We start from the raw sequence: 24,528 nt of genomic DNA on the forward strand, positions 1-24,528 counted from the left end.
ACCTGTACAAAGAGATTAAAACTTTTCTACTTTTTTACACTAGAGCCTATCTCTCTTTTTCATTGGCTATACAGAGTTAAACCGTTGGTCCATCTAGCTCAGTATTGCCTACAACATGGGTAAGCAACTTGTGGCCCTACGGATGTTTTGCCCTGTAAGTCTCATCATCCTGCACCATCAGCTATACTGGCTAGAGCTGTTGGGAATTATAGGCCAAAACATCTGGAAACACCCCTGGCCTACATTAACTGGTGACAATTTTCCAGGGTTTCAGACATTAGTCATTCACAGCCCTATCTGGGAATGCCAGGGACTGAACCTGCTACTGATCCAGAGAGAGAGGCGGGTAAGAATGATGATGATGATGATGATGATGATGATGATGATGATGATGATGGTGGTGGTGGTGGCCCAGTTCTTTGGTGCATTCCTCAGATTTAGGCACTGGTGAGAAGTTCATTCTGTCGATAATTTCATATGAATTTACCAAATTTGCACCTCCCAAGCCAAGACATAAAGCGAGATGAAGAGACAAGAGTCCTGCTCTTAAATCTGCACATTTCTGAGCTCGTTTGGTTCAGTTAGTCAAAGGGGAAAAAGTTGTACCCAAACACATGCATGTTAGTGGTAAATGCACACAAAATGTGTACATTAGAGGAAAGTGTGCACAAAATTGCATCAGATCAATGGAAAAGTACTTGGAAGAATACATATGTTTGAAAAACGTACGCAGAAATGCATATATTTGTGGAGGATTCACATACAAACATTGTGAATTTCCGTTTGAACTTTAAAAATAAATCCTCAGAGATGTATGCAGAAATAGGAACAAGCTTAAGCCTGAAACCCCAAACATCTCATGAAGCACTTAATTGACAGTTCCATCTGCCTGTTCCTCCAACCAGAACCAACTCAAAGGAATCAGCTGCTAGGTCTCCATAGCCAGGCTCCCTTTAAGGTACAACTGCACTCTTAATGAGGCCAAATCCCAGTTCTACTGCTCCTGTATGAACATCATTGATGCTATAGTGCCCCTGGCTGTCTCCTGCCCTTGCCACAGCAAATGGCAGGGGAGGAACAGAGATCGTGCTCCCTCTTCATCCCCCAGATGTGGCATCGTATAGGCTTTTATGATACAGAGTCTAGGACAGATGTACAGCAGTTGAATCTGACAGGAATGATAGCAGTGGGATTTCCAGGCCAGAAAAGCAGCAGCAGCTGGGCCTGCCCAATTTCCAAAAAATGGATTGGGATTTAGCTGCAGCCATGTCAATCTGTAGGATTAGGTTGCCACGGTAGTTTAAGCCAATTCATAGGATCATGCTGTTAGTTGGGTCCTTTAAACACTGATATTTCTTCCTTGCTGTCTTGAATCTTCTGTTGTGATAGCAAAAGAGATTTCACTACTTCCATATGAAACAGAAAGGCAATATAAATATAGCAACAGGAAGTTTGGTAGAAAAAGGTAGGGAAGCCCACCAAAGCAAATATCAACAGCATTTTTTAAGGTGGTAAATCAGCTCCGTCTTGCAAGGTTGGATTACAAATATTATCCTCTGATTTGCTTTTCAATGCTCTAGGTAAACTAGCAATATCTCCCATGAAGATCCATCTTAACAAGCCCATAATATAGAGATATGTAATTTATATACAATTAGGGAATTAGCTCCATTTTACTCTGTTGGTTGTGATATTCAGTATTCATGTGCAATATAATGTTGATGTGTCTACTTGGTGATAACATGTTAGCAATAATTTATTGTTTTTTCAAAAGGCTTTTGTATTTGTTCTTGATGTTATCTGTTCATATATCCAAGATAAAAAAAGGGAAAAAAGGGTTTCTTTATCCTTGGGAAAATCCATGCCCACCCACCCCCTGCCCCCGGGAAACCCACACACCCACACCACCCTTGAACACCACCCTGACTACCCACAACACCCTTGAACACTCTGACTGTGCCTTCGTGGTTGATAATGAAGCCCTCTGTGACATTTGTCATAGGAATCTGGACATTGAATGCCCAACCTGCACCAAGCTCAACCATCTCATTGGTCAGATGGTCTCCTCAATCACTGCGTCTCTCAGATTTGATGGTGCCTTAAATGTGGATTTTACAGAGTTTCTGACAAACCTGGGGCCTTATCCCAGAATCCACTTCCCCTGGTAACATATTCCCCCGTTCTTGCTTTATTGTATCAAATGTTTTTTTTTCCTGTTTTATACTTGTGTACTTTGTTTTTCTATTGTGATGGCCATTGGCTATAAACAATAAAAACGAGTTGAGTTATATTCCCCATTATTTCAGCAGAAAAAGCCTACAACGAGCAGCTCTCTGTCTCTGAGATTACTAATGCTTGCCTTGAGCCATCTAATCAGATGGTGAAGTGTGATTCTCGTCATGGCCAGTACGTGACCTGCTGCATGTTGTATCATGGAGATGTTGTCCCCAAGGATGTCAATGCTGCTATTGCTGCTATCAAAACAAAATGTACCATTCAATTTGTTGACTGGTGTCCTACTGGTTTTAAGGTATTAATAACCAGCCCCCAATAGTAGTTCCTGGTGGTGTCTTGGCCAAAGTCCAACGTGCAGTCTGTATGCTCAGCAATACTACAGCCATTGCAGAAGCCTGAACCCATCTGGACCACAAGTTTGACTTGAGGTATGCCATGCTTGCTTTTGTCCATTGGTATGTAGGAGACAGAATAGAAGAAGGAGAATTATCTGAGGCCCGAGAAGATGTGGCTGCACTTGAGAAGGATTATAAAGAACTGGGCACAGATTCCTTGGATGGTGAAGATGAAGGTGAGGAGTATTAAACCTCATAAAAGTCTATTGTGTAGTTGTTACCATTTGCTGCTTTGCTTGTAATAAAAAGTAAATGGGGAAAGCATCTCAAATATAAACTGTACACTTAGCCTTCCTTGGCAAAGTGCTTGGAATAAGCTCTTATAACCAAGATAATTTCCCAGTTGATGATGGTGTAAGCACTAAAACATTCAGCTGGATACAAATAAAATGTTCTTGCATGTTGGTTAAGAATTTAGAGTTACATTTGGCATTTGGATGACACACTAGCACTATTCAGGTGTTTAGGAAAGGGGGTGGGAAAACACCCAGGGGTCTCATCTACACCAGGCAGTATATTGCACTATGAAAGCAGTATATAAAAGGCAGGGGCCACACTTTTGCTTCATAGCAGTATTGAAGTGCACTGACAACGGTTGGAGCCCATTGACACATACCATATACCGCTTTCATACCGCTATATCCTGCTTGGTGTGGCTCCTGTCTTTTCTATACTGCTTTCATAGTGTGATATCCTGTTTGGTGTAGATGAGCCCAAGGAGAAAGAATGCTCTAGGCCCACCCCACTCCTCCATCACATTTGAAGGGAGATTATCCAAAGAGGACAGCCACCTCTAGCCCTGAAGACTCTCTCAGCAGCTTTAGTGGAAACCCAAAGTACTGATAAATGAAAATAAGGCAAAGAAATTCATGGTTTCCCCCCTGACCACCCTCCCCATCCCTACTGCTCACTTCTTTAGACATTTCAGTTTTATATCGAGGGAGGAATATGAGTTGTCCCAACATGGCACATTATTGCCTTGCTATTTGTTCTAACATGCATCAAGGCATACACAGAGACTCATTTGAACTTTGCTTTGTATTGGCTTGAGAATAGGTACTTCTATAAAGTGTGTGTGTGTGTGAAGTCATATGTCACCCCGAGCACAATGTGGATTGTTTGAGTAAGTCCTATAGATCAGGCCTGTACAACATGGAACTTATGAAGTTTCTCATTTTTGCTATGCGTCTACGCAGCCAGCTGGTGGATGGTACCTTTGTCGTTGCGATGAAAACCTCAAGTGATGTAAACCTGGAATCATTCTGCATAAAACACAATTGTCATCAGCTACAACAGCCACTTCCGTTTTGCCCAGGAAAGGATTTGCATTATCTAAACAAAGGGAGAAGATAACACATATTTGCATGTGCTTATTAATATGTATAGATGAAAATTCAGAATACAGACAAAGTAGTGCACAAGGCACACAACTACTATAGTATAAATATTAAACATTGTTATCTTTTCGGCGCCAGGTCAAGACTTTTCTCTTCTCCCAGGCATTTTTAACAGCATTTTAACAGCATTTAACAACGTTAAGTTTGTTTTTAATGGACCCCACAATTGTTGTTTTTAAATGGATACTGTTGTTTTTATACTGTTTTTTATGTGTGTGTGTTGTTGTTGTTGTTGTTTTTTAAATTATATACTTTTAATGTTTACTATTTTAAAATGTTGTAAACCGCCCAGAGAGCTTTGGCTGTGGGGCGGTATATAAATGTAATTAAATAAATAAATAAATAAATAAAGTCAAAGACAGGGTGAACAGTTATAACAAACTGAAGGTTTTATAACAAGAACAAAAATTCAACATTATTGTAACAAAAACAATCTTTAGCAGATAACATCAAAGTTATAAACAATTGCAATGTTGTACAATTGTAATAATAATCAATAGTATTGAGACATGGATAGGTCTCTTCAATATTTCAAAACCTAATAAACAATACAATATAATGTAGTTACAATGCCATCCCCACAATGTTGTGAGGGTTACAGATGTTGAAGGAATCCATTGGGGGTGGGGTGGAGCACTCCAAGGTTTCATAAGCTCTCTCCCCCCCCCAACTTTGACTCATTTCCCTATAGCGGGCCTGAATTAATCTGTAATTTGGCCATTTTTAGCCATGATTTGCATAATTTTTACAAATTGTGGCTGAAACTTGCATAAATTATGCCATTTATGGCCAACATTTGCATACAGTATGCAAATTGCAGCCATCATTTGCATGAATCAGGCAAATTGCACCCTAAAATTTGTGCACATTTCTATTTAAGTCAAAAAATTAAAACAAAACAGAAAACATCTCTGGATTTGGGGGGGGGGGTGGAATCTTGGGACTAGGCTTGCAAATGTGTGCCGAGTTGGATGCTCACTAGGAGTCCATAAAGTCCAAAAAGGTCTGGATTTCATGGTAACTGACATCCCTAGTGAGGATGTTGATAACTAGACCAGTGTATATTCTCCAAATCTTCTTGGAGGTATGCCTATATGCAAAGGTAGGTTGCTCACTTAAAAATTCACAAGAAAGAAGACAAAAGAGAACAAATTACATAAGGTTTACATATACTAGATTATATGTATAGATGCAAATTTGGAAATACTTATGATAATTAAAATAGAAATACATTACATTTGTTGACCAGGTGACTTGTATGCCCACTTGTCCAGGTGTTGTCAATGGGCAACTTCAAGCTCCAACTCTTCCTTCTGATGATCCTTTAGGTTTATACTGGACCTGGACTAGAAAGCCCCTTCAGATACAGGATGCCTTCAAAATAGAAGACAATCTTCTTGAATGCCTTTTAATAAAGGATTATCCTTTGTAGAAAAAATAAAATAAACGGACACATGGCTACCCTTAGCAAAAGTGGTAATTAAACAACTCTATGAAATTCATAAACTTCCAAAGATTCATTGGTGACAGTGAATATTTCTTAGTATTCAACATATGAACCCCATGGTATTTTTTATTTAATGCACAAAATTGCTCATGTAGTAGCCACCACTGTAATTTTTTGTTTGTGCCTTGCATAGCATTGCATTTGGAAAATTATGCATGCCTCCTAGAAGATTTAAAAGTAAGTAAAGTGACCCATTTGCATCTTCTCTGTATCGGCAACAGACTACCTAAGTTTTCACTAACGTTAATGAATTTGTGTTTGTCATTTTGCTGAAGATGACCCTTACAGTCTTCAGTATTAAATTCACATCCCCCACCCCCCAGTTTTGACCTCCATGATTATCAGGATTAGAGTGATTTGAAAGGAATACATAATAATTCACCATCATTAGCATGTGAGAAATGAAACTTGTTTTGTCACTGACAAAGAAGACACTGAATATGCCAGCACTTACCAAACATATTCATCAATCTAGATGACCCCTTTGAGTGATTTAGCATATCTGAATCATTATGAGAAAGCAAAACAAGAAACAAACAATCCAAAAAAAGGCCCACCTTTTTTTTAAAAAATGTGGTTGCATGATACTTGTATAATTCTGTTCAATAATGAAAACTCTTCTATCATTGATTAACGAAGGATTTATTCATGAAATTTCCAGTAGCATTAATGACAGATTGCCTTGCATTGATGAGAGAACAAATTGATGTACTGTGGACAGTCACACATAGTAATGAAATTTCATTTTTAACTGGAGATGTTGAGCAGCTAAAAGAAGGACTATTGCCAGCAGATGGCATATTCAGGCAGAGGTCACAGGGCCATTGTGCCATTACCAGAACACAACCCGGCAGCCTTTAAATATAATAAATAAATAAATAAATAAATAAATAAATAAATAAAATTGATGGCTGTTCTGAGGCTTTTATTAGTACAGAGAACAGTGATCACTGCTTTCCCCCCTGATTCCTACATGTGCAGGGACATGTAAAATGTCGTGTTATTGCTCAAGAGCTTGCACTGACTCACAGACATAATGGTAAGTGTGGTTGTACCAATAAAGCTTACATTGCTTTCATTTAATTTACCTTTGGGGCCCCTCCCACTTCCTCATGACTCAGTTTGACAGTACCATCACACTGATGAATGGTTGAACACAGATTAATTAATACTTTGAACAGACTCATTGAAATCAACAGAGTTTAGGTTAGTCCTAATGAACTCAAATTCCACTGATTTCAATAGGGCTACTCTAGGTATTACTAAATCTTGATCCAATCTGAAGTATTCTGATCCATGCTTTCCTCTATGTTCCCAGCTCTTTAGGAAATGGATGGAATTCCATCATTCAGTTGGTAATGTACATAAAAGATATATTTATTTATCCAGCTGAACGTATGTAGTTGGTGACTACTAAACACATACCAAGAGCATTTGGAATAATGTTACTGATTGAAGCTAAAAGGCAACTCAAGCCACAGCTAGACCTAACGTTTATCCTGGGATCATGCAGAGTTCACCCCTGCCTGAGCACTGGATCCCCTGTGTGTCACCTAGATGAACAGGTTTGACCCCTGGACGATCCAGGGATAAACCTTAGGTCTAGCTATGGCCTCAGGCTAGTTAAAATACATTGTCAGAAGACTGGGGCTTAATTTGTGCCAGCACTTGTCAGCACTTGGCAAGTTGGGACCAGCAACAAAATGTTCCAGTATGGAGTATCCTTTTCCTGGGATCCAGCCACCTAGCCTTGAACTCCTCCATAAAGCTCCATTCTATCCCCACTCCCTCTAGTCCCGTTCCCCACAAAAATGTTTGTTGGCATTCCATGCCCATGAGCATGTTTGGTTCTCACTGGGTTGGTTTTTTCATTTTTGGAATACCCTCCGTAGTCTCCCCCCCTTCCCCACTTCGATGGCCTTGTCTACTGCAGAAACCCCCACTGTTCCCCCAAGCGGACACACCTCCCTTTTGTGCATAGCGGGTGATATTTTGGCTACATAAGGAGCAGCACTAGAACTATTGTGTTCACTGTTTGTTAGTGGGCCTGTTCAGACAACACGCTAAGCCATGGTTAGGCTGCTAACCCTTTTGCAGCAAGTGGTTAGTGATTAAAACATGGTTATGTAACCATCAAGGTTAGGAGCGGTTCTCACAACAAAATAGGTCCTGGTTCATACCACATGCTAAGCCATAGGCTTAATCTACATGTACTGCCCTTTCGCAAGGGAGGAGGAGTGGTTGTGAGTTTTCCCGCTTCCGGGATTGGCACTCACAGGGCACATGTGAGCGAAGTTTTCGACATTTTCAGGAGTGCTGTTGCAGGAGGATGCATACCCTGCGACAGTGCTTCTGCATGTTGATTGGGAAAAGTGGGAAAGTGGCCAGGGATAGGCATGAGCCATGGGGTTTTTTATGACTCATCAGATGCACACAAACGCACAGCTACACATGGGGTGGATAGGGAGTCCATCAAATGTGTGATGCTGCACAGAGATATCCTTGTGTTAAAAAACAATATGCACTCTCACTGCCACAACATGCTGATACACATCCAAAGTATGTGATGAAAATGGTGGCCGCATCCACTCCCACACACCTCCAAAATTTATTTATTTATTTATTTATTTATTTATTACATTTTTATACTGCCCAATAGTCAAAGCTCTCTGGGCGGTTCACAAAAATTAAAACCATCATAAAACAACCAACAGGTTAAAAACACAAATACAAATACAAAAAACAGCTGCACATGCCCCTGACAGTGGGTTGACTGTTCGCTGAGCCAGGAACTCGTGCCAAACAGCAATAGTTTCATGAAGGAGGGACGACTTTGATATTATTCTGGAATAAACAGCTGGTGTACACAAAGTCATAATGTTTATCTCAAAACACTGAACCACCATGGCTTAGATTGTTAATCTGAACAAGGTCAGTGTATATGATTAAAATTAGGGGTGTGATCCGCTCCGATTAGGAGCGTAGAAGCAGTAGCGGATTGGCCTGCTCCGCCTTACCCAGAGGCGGAGTAGGAACGGACCGCGGACCCCTAGAAGCAAGGCGAAGAGAAGCGCCCATTTTTCGGAGCTCCTAGTTCAGGCGGAGCGCTCCGGTCGCCATCTTGAAAACATTTCGCCATAGGATTGCATTGCGGCAAATAATCACGCATAACTATGTTCTTTTTGAAGCTATCGTTCTGGAAATTCTTGTGCTCAGAGAGTTGTGGATGGGGGTCATTTTGAGATCACTCTCGCCTCTCTGCTTCGTGCGGGTCGCGTGCTATATTTTTTTGAAAATCGGGTCAACTGCGCAGCTCAAACGGCGTTTTCGGCTTTTCGCCCATAGGATTGCATTGAGGGAAAGACTCGGGCATAACTGGGTTGGTTTTTAAGCTATCGTTCTGAAAATTCTTGTGCACAGAGAGTCGTGGATGGGGGTCATTTTGAGACTACTCTCAACTTTCTGCGTTGTCCGGGTCGCGCGCTAGAAGTTTTTAAAAAATCGGCAGGAAAAATACCTTTTTCAAAGGGCTGAGGGGCAGAGTCAGCTCCCGGTCATGATCACATGATCCCAAAGTTAGAGGAGGGCATAGGCAAAACGGGTAACTTGGGATTCTGGGAAACTTCTCTTTCTTCATCTGAACGGGCTTTTCCCAGTGTTTTTTAAAACAGTAGCCCTACCAAATGCACAAACACAACCTGAAATCATATACTAAGCCAAGAATAAGAGATAGAAACACAGCACTGCTACCCACCCTAACTTTGGGGAACAACTGAAAAGATGTGGTGCAAGGGGATGAGCTCCCCTAGGGCATCTCATCGTGGATGTGCCCCCACTCTCTCCTGCACTGGAAGGCCATTAGAGCCTTCCAAAGAGAGTAAAACGGTGGAGCAATGCCTATTATGAGTCGAAGTGAGCGTTTACTTCTTAGTGGTGGAGCAATGCCTGTTATGAGTTGAAGTGAGCGTTTACTTCTTAATCTCAGAGCTGTTGGTGGCTGTCTTGAGTTGAACTGGCAGCTGCTTCCCCCTCCCCCGGGCACGTCCCCCTATTGCTGGTTAAAGACAGATATAGCCTTTTTTTAAAAAATCTTCTTGCTGTTTATTGAGCAACACTGCTGCTTTTAATCCACCCCTCCTTTGTTTATTTATTGATTTATTCCATTTTATATGCATTACTGGCTTATCCTTGGCTCACTTCCTTATGCCCCCAGAAATGCCAGCTGCATGCCTGCCTGCCTTCCCTCCCTCCTCCCCTGCCCACCTCGCAGGGATGTTGTGTGTGTGTGGCTTTGACTCAGGGGAGAAGTCCTTCCTGCGCTCACTTGGAGTTTTGGAAGTTCCAAATTTTGCAGGTTTAAGCCCCGCCAAAAAACAGGGGATGATGGGACTGCCTTGGATAAGCTGTCATGGTGGTGAGTTTGAGGGGTTTTTTAAACGTGCAAAATTGATGGAGCTATGGAAGGGGTGTTGGATTTTCATAAATTCCCCAAAAATCAGGGGATGATGGGACTGCCTTGAGTCTTGGCATGCATATGTATCTCTGGATAAGCTTTCATGGTGGCGAGTTTGAGGTTTCTAACATGCAAATTGACGGAGCTATGGAAAGGGGTGTGAATGGGGTGCCCAATTTTCAAAAATTCCCCAAAAATCAGGGGATGATGGGATTGCTTTGAAACTTGGCGTGCGTGTGTATAACCCCATGAGGTGTCATGGTGCCAAACATGAGGTTTCTAACTTGAACAGAAAAAAAGTTGTATAATTTTTTAGCTTTCAATGCAAGCCTATGGGGGGGGGAACGGAGCTCCGGATTCGGAGCTCCGAGCGGAGCGGAGCGGAAGTGGGCGGAGCGGGGGCAGGGCGGAGCGGCCCGATCCGGAAAATGGCGGATCTGCAAGTGAAGCGGAGCGGGGGGTCCGTGCACACCCCTAATTAAAATATGTTGGAGTGGGCACATTGTGAATTTATCTCACCACTAGATACAGAGAGAGAGAAAGAGAGAGAGAGAGAGAGAGAGAGAGAGATCTCATAAATCAGGTATTTGAGAAGGGGCTTTGAGATCTGAGAGTAAAATTCTCAGAGAGACTTAGCTATGGCACCTGCAGAAGATACAGTAAGTGTGTGTGTGTGTGTGTGTGTGTGTGTGTGTGTGTGTGTATGTGTGTTTTAAAGACAGACACTAAGTGCTAAACTTTATCCATTTCAAATGCAAAACAAAACAGATTATTATTATTATTATTATTATTATTATTATTATTATTATTATTATTATTTATATAGCACCATCAATGTACATGGTGCTGTACAGAGTAAAACAATAAAATAGCAAAACCCTGCCGCATAGGCTTACATTCTAATAAAATCATAATAAAACAATAAGAAGGGGAAGAGAATGCACCAAACAGGCACAGGGTAGAGTAAAACTAACAGTATAGAAGTCAGATCAAAATCAAGTTTTAAAAGCTTTAGAAAAAAGAAAAGTTTTTAGCTGAGCTTTAAAAACTGCGATTGAACTTGTAGTTCGCAAATGTTCTGGAATAGCATACCAGGCGTAAGGGGCAGCAGAAGAAAATGGATGAAGCCGAGCAAGGGAAGTAGAGACCCTTGGGCAGGTAAGAAACATGGCATCAGAGGATGTTTGATAACTTTCGCAGTAGCCACTCAAATCCCTTTTGTGTGCTAGAGTCCTTGTTATTCAAAAAACACTTCCTATTAACATCCATAAGAGTCCTCTCTTAGGTCACTATAACCTCTGAGAGAGGTTATAGTGGGAAATCATTCTTGTGAATAAATGTTCTGTGTTGTAAATGGAGCTATGTTGCTGCTCTATCTCTTTTGTGTATCGACAATATGGCTCAGTGGCAGAGCACCTACTTTGCATGCAGAAGGTCCCAGGTTCAATCCCCACCTTCTCCCGGTACCGCTAAGAAATGTCCCTGTGTGAAACTTCGGAAAGGTGCTGCCGATCAGTGTCGACAGTACTGGGCTAGATGGATCGATGATTTGACTCAAAATGAGGCAGCTTTCTGTGTCCCTGTGTTTTTCTCACTAAAGCTAGCATAAGACAGCCCACCCACAGAAAATCAGCCACATCATCAGTCATTTTGAATGGCTCTTATATGCCACACATTTATCTCTGGCAAAGGAAGGTGAGAGATGATGTAAGAAGAATGTCAGGGCGTCTAATCCCATTCTCTGAATGTCCCAGAACAAGGAACGTCCTTTGACCTCATTCTGTGATCTCGCAAGCAAAAGCCTGGTATTCTGGGCCAATCATTGCTTGTAAAATAAAAAACCTTCTCCTCTCGCAGGTGCAGTCTTTGGCCTTGAACAAAGAATTGTGATGGGGACTGAAAAAGCTTAGGGGAATATTTAATGACAACATTTCTCTCCAAGATAAATTCTTCCTTTAACCTTGGCCATAGAGCTAGAATGCGGCTGTTTAGCAAAATACCAGTCTTGAAGGAAGGAGCAATAGATTTCATTCCAAAGCTGTTTCTGAAACAGAAACTTAAGTATAATATATATATTTTGACCGGGATTGTTCAGCCTGGAAAAAAGGAGGCTAAGGGGAGACAAGGTAGAGGGTGTCTCTTAGGCCACAGCTAGACCTAAGGTTTATCCTGGGATCATCTAGGGTTCGCCCCTGCCTGAGCACTGGATCCCCTGTGTGTCACCTAGATGAACAGGTTTGACCTCTGGATGATCCAGGAATAAACCTTAGGTCTAGCTGTGGCCTTAGTTTAACAAAACTAAGTTTAACAAAACCTAGGGCCTTCCTAGACGAGGCCTTAGCGCGCCTTCTGTCCCGGCTTCCCTGCTGTGCGTCCAGATGACGCACAGGGGAATCCGGAGACAGGCCGCGCTGAGGCCTCCTCCAACGCGCCATAAGCGAATTTCTGCAGACTTCTGCAGCTTTTCGCGGCTCCTCGCTTACTCGCGAGGAGCCACGAAAAGCCACGGACCTGGCACAGCGCCTATAGTAGCGCTGTGCCCATCGGCGGGGGGGCGAAGGCTGGGAGGGTGGGTGCCAGGGTGGGTGGCACGGGAGGAGGGTGGGTGCGATCGTGCCGCGCGCCGCCCGAGGCATTGCCCGGGCTTGGGCGGCGCGCGGCGCGATCGCACCCACCCTCCCCCCGTGCCACCCACCCTGGCACCCACCCTCCCAGCCTTCGCCCCCCCCCCCGGTAAAAAACCCCAAAAAACCCCACTTACCTCTCCGGAGTCTTCGGGCCGCACCCGGCCCCTTTAAAATTAAAAAAAAATATGGCGGACGCCGCAGGGACGCGACGTCCCTGCGCGTCGTACGTCTGGTAGCCTGGGGGAGGCGCGCTAACTTCAGCGCGCCTCGGCCCTGCCTCCCTGCCGGCATAAGCCGGCAGGTCTAGCAAGGCCCTTAGTTTAATAAAATTATGCATGGGGTGGAGAATGTGGACAGGGAGACATTTTTCTCCCTCTCCCATAATACTGGAACCTGGGGACATCCCATAAAGCTGATTGTGGGAGATTCAGGACAGATAAGTGGAAGTATGGCAAGAAATACTCTACTGCTTTATAATGGTTTATATATCAGCATTGACGACTGTTGGAGCCCAGGACACATTGAATATACCATTTTCAAACCATTTTCAAAGTGTTATATCCTGCTTGGTGTTGATCTGGCCATACTCCTTCACCCAGCCCATAGTTAAACTATGGAATTCACTACCACAAGATGTGGTGATGGCCACAAATCTGGATGGCTTTAAAAGGAGGTTGGATAAATTCCTGGAGGAGAAGGCTATCAATGGCTACTTGCCCTGATGGCTATGTGCAACCTCTAGTATCAGGGGCAGTAAACAAGCAATCAAGTTTATTACGGTAAATAGCCAGCATGTCAGAACAAATGTACAATAAAATACAGGTAAAAAAAACTGTAGAGATTATAGTTAAAACTGAGAGATTAAAAGTGAAAATATACAAGCACACGAGAAACCCATCTGTAGAACATTTAACAATGTTAATTTATCACCTCTCTGTGACAGATTATGGCTGTTGTGCAAAATCTAGCCACTTTAGCTGTGACCTGAAAGTTCAGGTCTGACAAGAGATACTCTAGGTAGAATTCATCCGGCCTACCTGGACTTTTTGTATGAGTGGGGTTATAAGAGAGAATTTGAGCACTTGATAAACGTTACAGTGAAGTAGGACATGATCCACTGTCTCTACTTCTCCCATCTCACACGGGCAAATCCACTTACTATAAGGGATCTTTTTGAAGCCTGTATATCAGTTGCTGGAGAACATGAGTGAGAGGGTGCTGTTGCACCATGTCCTGCCTATAGTTCCCGGGTCGACAGCTGGTTGGCCAGTGTGCAAACAGTGTCCTGGACTAGATGGACACTTGGTCTGATCCAGCATGGCTCTTCTTATGTTCTTAACTGGTGCACGGTATCAGGATCATACTGCTCCTGTCTTGAAAGACTTGCACTGTTTGCCAATTGCTTTCCAGCCACAGTTCAAGGTGTTGGTTTTATCCTTTAAAGCCCTAAATAGTTTAGGGCCTGACTTTCTAAGAAACTGGCTGTCTCATTATGAACCTCTCTGGTTATTAAAAGGGCCCTTTCGTTGAGCATGAAAGAACTTTGTCTTGTGTGGCTCCTTGAAGAACTACAATTAGAGCCTACTCTTTTGGCATTCAGAAAGTGTATGATGACACATCTTTTTCATTTATCCTTTTAAAATATGCAGTTTGTTTTAAATGCTTTTAGGGCATCCAAGGCTCGGTGCTTGGCCCGTTGTTGTTTTCTTTATACATGTTGTCCTTGGGTAATCTTATTCAATCTCATGGTCTCTAATATCATCTGTATGCCGATGATATACAATTATATCTTCCATCTCCGGAACTTTCTCCTGATGTTCATGATCGTATCTCGGCATGTCTTTCAGATATCTCAGCTTGGTTGCTTCATTGTTGTTTGAAACTTCATACAGCAAAGACTGAATTCCTTTTTTCCCCTCCTAAACTTTCTCCTCATCTCTCATTCTCTCTTAATTGTCAATGATGTTACACTTACTCCAGTCAAGGAAGCTCGTAGTCTTGGCTTTTTATTTGACTCCTCGCTCTCCTTTATTCCTCATATTGAGGCAGTAGCTAAATCCTGTCGTTTTTTCCTGTATAATATTGCCAGGATTCCATCACTTTTGTCTGTCTCTTCTGCCAAGACTCTTGTTCATGCATTGGTTATTTCTCGCTTGGACTACTGCAACCTTCTTCTCACTGGCCTTCCTTCTTCTCACATCAGTTTGTTGGTTTCTGTTCACCACTCTGCTGCTAAGATCATCTTCTTGGCTCGCCGCTCTGACCATGTTACTCCACTTCTGAAATCTCTTCATTGGCTTCCAATTCACCTCAGAATCCAATATAAACTCCTCCTGTTGACCTACAAAGCTTTTCACAGCCTAGCTCCTTCCTATCTTTCCTCTCTCATCTCACACTATTGCCCCGCTCGTGCTCTTCGCTCCTCAGATGCCATGTTTCTTACCTGCCCAAGGGTCACCACTTCCCTTGCTCAACTTCGTCCATTTTCTTCCGCTGCCCCTTACGCCTGGAACGCTCTTCCAGAACATTTGCGAACTACATTCAATCGCAGTTTTTAAAGCTCAGCTAAAAACTTTCCTTTTTTCTAAAGCTTTTAAAACCTTGATTTTTATCTTTTATACTGTTAGTTTTACTCTACCCTGTGCCTGTTTGGTGCATTGTCTTCCCCTTCTTATTGTTTTATTATGATTCTATTAGAATGTAAACGTATGTGGCAGGGATTTGCTATTTTATTGTTTTACTCTGTTCAGCACCATGTACACTGATGGTGCTATATATAATAATAATAATAATAATAATAATAATAATAATAATAATCCATCCCCCCCCAAAAAAAAATCATTTTTAATGTGAACAATTTTGGAACGCATGTTTTCCCCCCAATGAAAAGCTCAGAAAAGTACAGACTTTGACTGCAGATGGTATTATCATCTGCAGTGAGGTATGTGAGGTGCAGAATGGATACATTTTGGTCCAAAACAAACTGAAAATGAATTTCTCATACATCCTAGGCCTATCCCCACAGCCAAGTGAGAATTTATCGCCTAAAGGGAGTGTAAATGCAGGGACACAGATCGCCAGCATAAGCCTAAAGGTGCAGTGAAAGACATACAAATGGGAATGCTATGAAAGTTTTTTCTCTCTCTTCATACTGGCCTTTTGAATTTGTTACTGCCAGGGAAAGCATCTGGAGGCTGCTGTGTTCACACTTGCTCCTGTTTCAGCTGCTGAGATCCCTCCTATCAATTATTGCAAAAAATGCCTCTTATTTGAAAAGTGCTAATTGAACATGGTGGGAAACAGCAGCCCAGAGGAACACGCTGGATCAGACAGGTGGGAGGCAGGTGAACAGTCTAAAATCAAGGGAAATGCAAACATATTATGAAATGTATAAACCATAAAGGAAGAAAAATATGGAGAAGCGGGAAGGAGGAAATGAAGTGGAAAAAAGAGGCAGCTTGGGGATTTGCGAGAATAACAGTAATGAAATAGATGCATAGAGGCTACTAAAATTAATATGCTTAGCGGCGCCTTTCTCAGCCTACAATAATCATTAGGAACAATATGCCTGGGCAACATTTTGTTCGAAGCAACCCTATGCAAAATATAAATATGCCAGTTACTATGTTAGGTTAAATGCACTTTGCATTTTTCTTTAGCTCTCCTGCAGCACACTGGCACATACAAGGATCTGTATGGTGATGATGATGATGATGATGATGATATGGTAGAGAAGTTGAATGAATTCTTTGTGTCTGTCTTTGCTGTAGGGTAGATAACCCATATCTGAACTGATTTTTTTTTAGGGAAAGAGTCTGAGGAACTGAGACAAATGGCAGTTAAAAGACATCGGTGGCAGGACAACAGCAATCCCAGCCTGTATTAGGACCACAAAGAGCAATGGGGAGACTAAAACTTATTTCCCAGACCCAAGCTGTTGCTAGACAGGGCTGTAGTGCATGTTACATACCGGCAGCGTCCTTACAGGTCCACATGATGTTCAACAGGATCCGTGTTCATCCTGTGGTGAAACCTCTGTTGTGCCGTGTTTTGTGCCGCTTTTTCCTGTCAGTGTGCGCTAATTTGGATATGGGCGGCGGAGGTGTGGGACGAAATGAGGTCAGCGCGGTTTCCGGCGAGGTCAGCACTGGTCAGGAAGAAGGCGTGCTAAGGGGAGTGGCCAGCGGTTTTGGCCAAACCTCATCCTCCATTTGTGCCCCGTGTGCAGCTGTGGCAGCGGCGCAGCAACTTTTTTTTTTACTAAACGGGTCTGCTTTGCGCACGAACGGATGACCGAAAAACTGTCTGGTGAGTTGTTGGGGGGGGGGTGTTGTGGATGTGTGGGATATATGGAGCTTGTTACCTCTGTGTGGGTAACTTTTTGGGAAGGCAGGCATCAAACTGTAATGGGAAGTTGGTGGCCTGTCGCAGTGGGCAGCCACAGGTCCTGTCCTAATGCCGGTGGTTTAGGCTGCGCGGATGATGTAAAGGTGAATGGGGAATGACGGGCACGGTAGAGGCAGGCAGGGCTGTGTGCCTATTGGTGTGGGTACGTGGCAGCTGGGTGTAACGGGGCAACAGGCAAGGGTGGGCAGCCATCTTCCATCGGCCACGCAGCAGCAGGCAGAAGGTAGGGAAGCATCAGCCCAGGAGGTGGGTACATGCCCTGGGGCCCCTTTGCACTGTGTCAATACACTCCCCTATCCTTCCGACTGCATTTGCTGGGGGCGGGCAGAGTGACGGTGGCAGGCTGCTGACGCTGGTTTCGCACCTCCACTGGTGTGGAAACTGATGAGCCCCCCTTTTTTCTACTTGGCCCATGTGTAGGTATTAGGGATGTGCTCCGCTCAGATTAGAAGCACAGAAGCAGGAGCGAGTTGGCCTGCTCCGCCTTGCCCAGAGGCGGAGTAGAAGCGGACCGGGGACCTGTAGAAGCACGGCGAAGAGAAGCGCCAATACGCGGAGCACTTCTCTTTTTGCAGACCGATCCGATCGCCATTTTGAAAAATTTCGCCCATGGGATTGCATTGCGGAAAAGAATAGGGGATAACTGTGTTGTTTTTAAAGCTATCTTTCTGAAACTTCTTGTGCTTAGAGAGTCATGGATGGGGGGTCATTTTGAGCCTACTCTCAGGTCTCTGCGTGCTGCGGTTCGCTTGCTAGAATTTTTGGAAAAATTGGGTAAAACAGCGGGAAAATGTACCTTTTTCGAAGGGCTGAGGGGCAGAGTCAACTCCCGGTCAAGCACATAACTTGGGATTCTGGGAACTTCTCTTTCTTAGTCTGAACGGACTTTTCCCAGTGTTTTTTAAAACAGTAGCCCCACCAAATGCACAAACACAACCTGAAACCATATACTAAGCCAATAATAAGAGATAGAAAAAGCACAGCACTGCTCCCCACCCTAACTTTGGGGAACAACTGAATAGATGTGGTGCAAGGGGATGAGCTCCCCTAGGGCGAGGATGTGCCCTGTGCACTCTCTTGTCCTTGGAGGGCCATCAGAGCCCTCCAAAAGTAAATCACTGGAGACAATGCCTATCATGAGTTGAAGTGAGCGTTTGCTTCTTAAAGACTGATACCTAGACAGGACCAGTCAAATTGGCAGATGATTCCCCCTCCCCTTGGGCACGTCCACTCCCCTCTTACTGGTAAAGGACAGATATAGCCTTTTTAAAAAAATTCTTCTTGTTGTTTATTCAGCAACACTGCTGCTTTTAATTCCACCCCTCCTTTGTTCGTTTATTTATTTATTTATTCCATTTTATATGCATTACTAGCTTTGAAACTATCCTTGGCTCACTTCCTTGTGCCCCCAGAAATGTCTGCTGCCTGCCTGCCTTCCCTCCCTCCTCCCCTGCCCACCTCGCAGGGATGGTTTTTGTGTGTCTTGCTTTGACTCAGAGGAGAAGTCCTTCCTGTGCTCAAGTTCCAAATCAATTTTTCAAGTGTGGAAAAAGATTCATATTTAGGTTTATCTCTACTCCCCAATTCATGGCATGTTGGGATTTCCTTTGAAATGGGCCCATTGAGCTGTCTGCAGATACTGGGGTGTCCGACTTTCATAAATTCCCCCCAAATCCGGGGATGATGGGATTGGCTTGAAACTTGGTGTCCATGTGGACACATGGGTCAGCTGTCATGGGACCAAAGGTGAGGTTTCTGACATGCAAATTGATGTAGTTGTAAAATGGGACTTGATTTGGGGTGAGTTAAAAGGTTAGAGCCCCGCCAAAAATCAGGGGATAATGGGATTGCCTTTGTCTTGGCATGCATGTGTATCCCTGGATAAGCTATCATGGTGCCGAGTTTGAGGTTTCTAACATGCAAATTGACGGAGCTATCGAAAGGGGTGTGAATGGGGTGCCTGATTTTCAAAAATTCCCCAAAAATCAGGGGATGATGGGATTGGCTTGAAACTTGGCATCCATGTGGACACATGGGTCAGCTGTCATGGGACTGAAGGTGAAGTTTCTGATGTGCAAATTGACGTAGTTGTAAAATGGGACTTGATTTGGGGTGAGTTAAAAGGTTTAAGCACCGCCAAAAATCAGGGGATGATGGGATTGCCTTGAGTCTTGGCGTGCATGTGTATCCCTGGATAAGCTATCATGGTGCTGAGTTTGAGGTTTCTAACGTGCAAATTGACGGAGCTATCGAAAGGGGTGTGAATGGGGTGCCCGATTTTAAAAAAAAAACCCAAAAATCAGGGGATGATGGGATTGGCTTGAAACTTGGCGTCCGTGTGGACACATGGATAAGCTATCATGGTAGTGATTTTGAGGTTTCTAACATGCAAATTAACGGAGCTATCGAAAGTGTTGTGAATTGGGGTTATGGGTGGTGCGTTAGAGGTTAGAGCCCCGCCAAAAATCAGAGGATGATGGGATTGCATTGAGTCTTGCTGTGCATGTCTATCCTTGTATAAGCTATCATGGTGCCACGTTTGAGGTTTCTAACGTTCAAATTGACGGAGCTATCGAAAGGGGTGTGAATGGGGTGCCTGATTTTCAAAAATTCCCCCAAAATCATGGGATGATGGGATTGGCTTGAAACTTGGCGTGTGTGTGTATACATCCATGAGGTATGGTGCCAAACTTGAGGTTTCTAACTTTAACAGAAAAAAAGTTGTATACTTTTTTAGCTTTCAATGCAAGCCTATGGTGGGGGGGAAACGGAGCTCCGATCCGGATCTGGAGCTCCGCAGCGGAGTGGAGTAGACATAGGCGGAGTGGGGGTGGATCTGGAAGAGAAGCGGAGCGGGGGGTCCGTGCACACCCCTAGTAGGTATCAGAAATGGCTCTGAAGGGGAGGAGGGTCACTTGGCGGAACCAGGAGATTCTAGATCTGTTGGACATTTGGGGAGAACAGAGGATACAGGAGCAGCTGAGGGCTAGCCATCGCAACTTTAATGTGTTCCAACAAGTGGCATGGGAGATGGGCAAGAGAGGCCGTAAACGAACTGCAGAAGACAGTCACACTAAAACCAAGGGCATGCGGACAGAGTACCGGCGTGTGAGGAACCATAATGTGGGTTGGCTCCGTGGGATGGGGGGAAGGGCGCAGGGCCGGTCATCACCGGAAAAACTCAGAGGCCAGATGGGAGATGTAGGTGCAGAGTGCACATGCAGATGACTGTCCTCGGATCACAATACATCTGTCATCACGCCCGTAAGCAAATGACAACATCTCTGCCTTGTCAATGTTGCCGCTCAACAATGCCACTCTTTCCCATCCTCCTGCCACCGCTGGCCACGACCCCTGTGGGTCATCCCCCAATGCCAACTGGCTCCCCTGTGCCCAGCCGGGGGGGGGGAATGCGACAAAAGCAGCAGCGGCACTTCAGCCGCCACCGCCAACCACCGCGGATTGTGCTCTTTCGCACTTGCGCAAATCATGCCATAGATGAAACACCCCCCCCCCCCCGAAAATCAGGCTGGTGTGGCTGCGCATGCTCCACCCAACAGCACCACAACCGGAGCAAACTCCCGCAACCACCCCCTCCAATACCGGGATAACCCACACAACGTGTGGACCATGAGGCATTACACCTATACAGGAAAACCCGCTTTCACCCCTCCTCAAGCACAGAACACCCGGTAGGTCTAGCAAGGCCCCCAGTGACACTGATTGGATTAATTGTCCTGGTGCTAGAACAGCAGTGGGGGAAAGTGGGTGGAGCTCCCAAGGATTTGGCAGGTTATGCAGAGGGTAGTGGAAGTTCATACACCCCTTCCTCCATTTTTCTGAGCCAATCCAAGACTGGAGAGATAAGGAGATAACAAGGCTTTGATTTAATCTTGCTAGCCGTTTCAGAAGAACAGGGCTTTACATTCATTCATCAGGGGCTTTGAGTTCATTCTGTGAAAAAAGAAAAGCAATTTTTTAATGGATAGTTTAAGCTATAGTAACTGTTTTTTGAAAAGTTTTTACTAATGACCACACTGAGGAATATAATTGATAATTTTGAAGAAAATATTGTGGTCTGGGAATTGAGAGAAGAAATATACGTGAATGATTCAAATCAGCATTTTTTTCCATATATGTTGGTGTACTTAGGAAGGTCATTTATAACAGGTATTCGAGGAGAATTGTTTAGTCTTTCTCCTGTTAAGGATTTTAAAAAAAACAACAAAAAAAACCCCATTAATACAAGAGACAAAGCCTATTAGTGAGTATTTTTTGTTTTTTAAAAATGTATTCTTGTTGAATTGTTTTGGATGTACTGACTTCAAAATGTTTTCATATTTTTCCACATGTGTTACAATGTTATTAGGCCATTGATGTTATTAGGCCTCTTACGTTGTAGCATATTTTACAGTATCAGGACTAATAGGCTTCTTATTATTTCTGTGGCATTATATTAGGGTGACCAACTGTCAAGATTTCCCCGGATTTGTCCTGGTTTTTGTTCTTTCCATGGTGTCAGGGGGGATTTTCTATAATTTTCAATAACGTCCTGGAATGACACACCTTCCTCTTTAAGGCTGCCATTAGCATGGCAGGAGGGAATGACATGCTTTCTTGAGGCACATCATTCCCCCACCCTGAGCTCCAATTGAGGTCTTAAAGGGGAAAGTGGGTCATTCGTGGACATTATAGAAAAGGCCCCAATTGGAGTGGATGGTGGTGGTGCAGAATGAAATCCTTTCCCCTCCTCCACTCCAATCGGGTTCTTTAAGGTGGCCGGGGAATAACGTACTTTCTGCAGGACTCAGAAAGCTGCTTCCCCACACACGCACTAGGTGTCCTCTTTTTTGGTTTCCCAAATATGGTCACCCTAATTATATAATTATTAGTGTATGTAATTAAAAGATCCTGTGCAGTGTTCATTTATTTTCCTCCTCCCCTCTGTTTCTAATCTAATAGGTTTTTTGTTAAGGAATATGTCTGCCTTTTGTTCTTTGCATATACAAATATAATAAACCTATCTCAGTAGGGAGTACCCCAGCTTTTCAAATAATAATAATAATAATAATAATAACAACAACAACAACAACAACAACAACCAAATTTACAGCCTATTCAACACCATGTGTTCATATACTTTTGCTAGCCTCTGTTTCCATTTACTCCATAGAGTTTGCAAGTCAGCCAGCTTTACCTCAGGGTGGGCAACTTGTATCCCCTCAGATGTTTTGGATGAGGGTGACCATTTATGAATTGCTTCAAGAAGGGGAATGCATCATCAAAAACAGGGCAAAACAGGACACCAAATGACATAAAATTTACATATGCTAATTTGTATTCATTGTTGCCAATGTAGAAATAACTATTATAATTTTTTAAAAAATGTAGTACGTCTCACTATAGTGTGGAAGTCTTTGACTAGGGACCTGTGTGTGCCCTGCTCAGTCTGCTGTCCAGGTGTTGTTGTAGGCCAACTTCAAGGCCCAGCTCTTACTTCTGGGTTTCGTTATCTAAACTATAAGCTAGATTTGGACTGGACAGCCCTTCAAACAGAGGACACATTCACAATAGAGGACAGTCCTCTGGCACCCCTTCAAATAGAGGACTGCCCTTTGGAAAACAGGACATGCGACCATCCTGTTTCGGCCAACAGCTGCCTTGAGTCCTAGCTAGTATAGACAATGGCAAAAGATGATGGGAGGGTCACAAGTTGCCCACCCCTGCTTTAGATAGTGGGAAAGAATCGATCATACCATGGAGTCCTTCAGATCACATTTTCCCACAGAGATTGCACTATTATTGTTGTTGTCCAGAAGAGTTGGATTACTGTAAGTACCCCAGTAAGTAGTCAATGGTGTACAGGATCTACAGTGTTTAATAAATAAATGAATAAAAATAATGTCCTTTATGACTCAGAATTCAATAAATGCTCATCTTTAAAAGAAAATAACCCCTGGGTGCCCACCTTAATGAAATGTGCTGTGCATGGCTATGTTACTACCAGGCTTTGTCTCATTTCTAAATGTCTGTAGGGGAAGGGTTCAGAGGAACCCGCTCACTCATTAAAAGAATAGGCACAGGGGGTTGTGGGGCCATGTAGACTGGCCCTGCCTTCTGATGAAGATTGGTTACCCTGTTCCCTGCTGGCCATGTATGCAGTCATAGGTATGCAGGGCAGGGGTTCAGAACCTGAGGCCTGGGGGACAAATCCAGACCTCCAGAGGTTCCTAGGTGGCATGTCCCCTTCCCCAGGCCACACCTCTTTCCCAAACCATTAATCATCTGGTGGTTTCTTGTCACTTACATACAAAACATTTATTGCTCAACCCACAGATCATTGCAACACATACAAACTTGTAATGTCACTATCCTATTATACAATACTACGTATGGTTAAAACTACAGAGCTATCAAATTCATAACATGCATTACTGAAATGCTGGTAAAATGGGTGAAGAGCAGACATACAGAAACCTTTAATTACATTTTAATTACTGTTCAATCACAATTCATTTATATCTTTGAATCTTTATGACACCTCACACCACTAGTATCTTTTCTGCAGGTTTTTCCCCATTCAAAAGGTTGAAATGACTCTTCGAAGGCTTAGAGAGCTGCTGATCCATACCAGCCCATGATGCTGGGTCTGCCAAACATGCTGATGCTGATGCTGACGATGATGAACAGCATTTTTATATGGCCCATTGACAATATGTTCCCTGGGCAATGCAAATAGAATATAAAAAACCCAAACCAAATAAAACAAGTTAAAATATCAGGAATATTAGCAGCCAAAGACTCAATCAATCAATCAATCAATCACTTTATTACAGTCCGAGACCAGCACAACATTAATTCAGCAACAGCAACCATACAAAGTAGTACAGATCCTTAGTTCCCATCTCCCAGAGATTTAACAGTCCTCTGAGGTTAATAGGTTATGACGTGTCCTCATAGCCAAGTGGCAGAATTTAGCAGCCTTATAGGTAACTGAGGGGTTCCTATCAGCAAGGAGGAACTTGGTATAAGCAGCCAAAGACTAAAAAAGCACTAACACAGTTTAAAAAACAAACAAAGTATTGGAACATAATAAAAAAAGTCTTCTCCTGGGACCAAAATACCCACACCATAGGCATCTCTGAGGAGGGCATTCCACAATAGTGGTGCTACCACTGAAAAGGCCCTCCCCGTAGTAGTCACCAGCCTCACATCTTTAATTGGGGGCAACTGAAGAAGATCTTAAGGTCCAGGCAGGTATATGTGGGAGGGGGTGATCCTTCCCCAGGCCATTTATGGTTGCTTTACCTCAGCAGCAAATATATTCAAGATTGAAAATGATTGGCTCGAGTGGGGTTGTCATTGTATGGTTGAGTTCCTCTGTCTGCCCACTGTGAGGAAAAGACAAGACCAAGGCCACAGCTAGACCTAAGGTTTATCCTGGGATCATCCAGGGTTCGCCCCTGCCTGAGCACTGGATTCCTTGTGTGTCACCTAGATGAACAGG

General features: G+C 43.5%; 1 pseudogene; it reads left to right on the plus strand.

The window, feature by feature from the left end:
- The first annotated feature begins 1,898 nt into the window (after window positions 1-1,898).
- LOC134398232 (tubulin alpha-8 chain-like) lies at window positions 1,899-2,820 on the plus strand (annotated as a pseudogene).
- Window positions 2,821-24,528: the final 21,708 nt, after the last annotated feature.

This window comes from Elgaria multicarinata, chromosome 4 (assembly GCF_023053635.1).
Source record: "Elgaria multicarinata webbii isolate HBS135686 ecotype San Diego chromosome 4, rElgMul1.1.pri, whole genome shotgun sequence".
Lineage (NCBI taxonomy): Eukaryota > Metazoa > Chordata > Lepidosauria > Squamata > Anguidae > Elgaria > Elgaria multicarinata.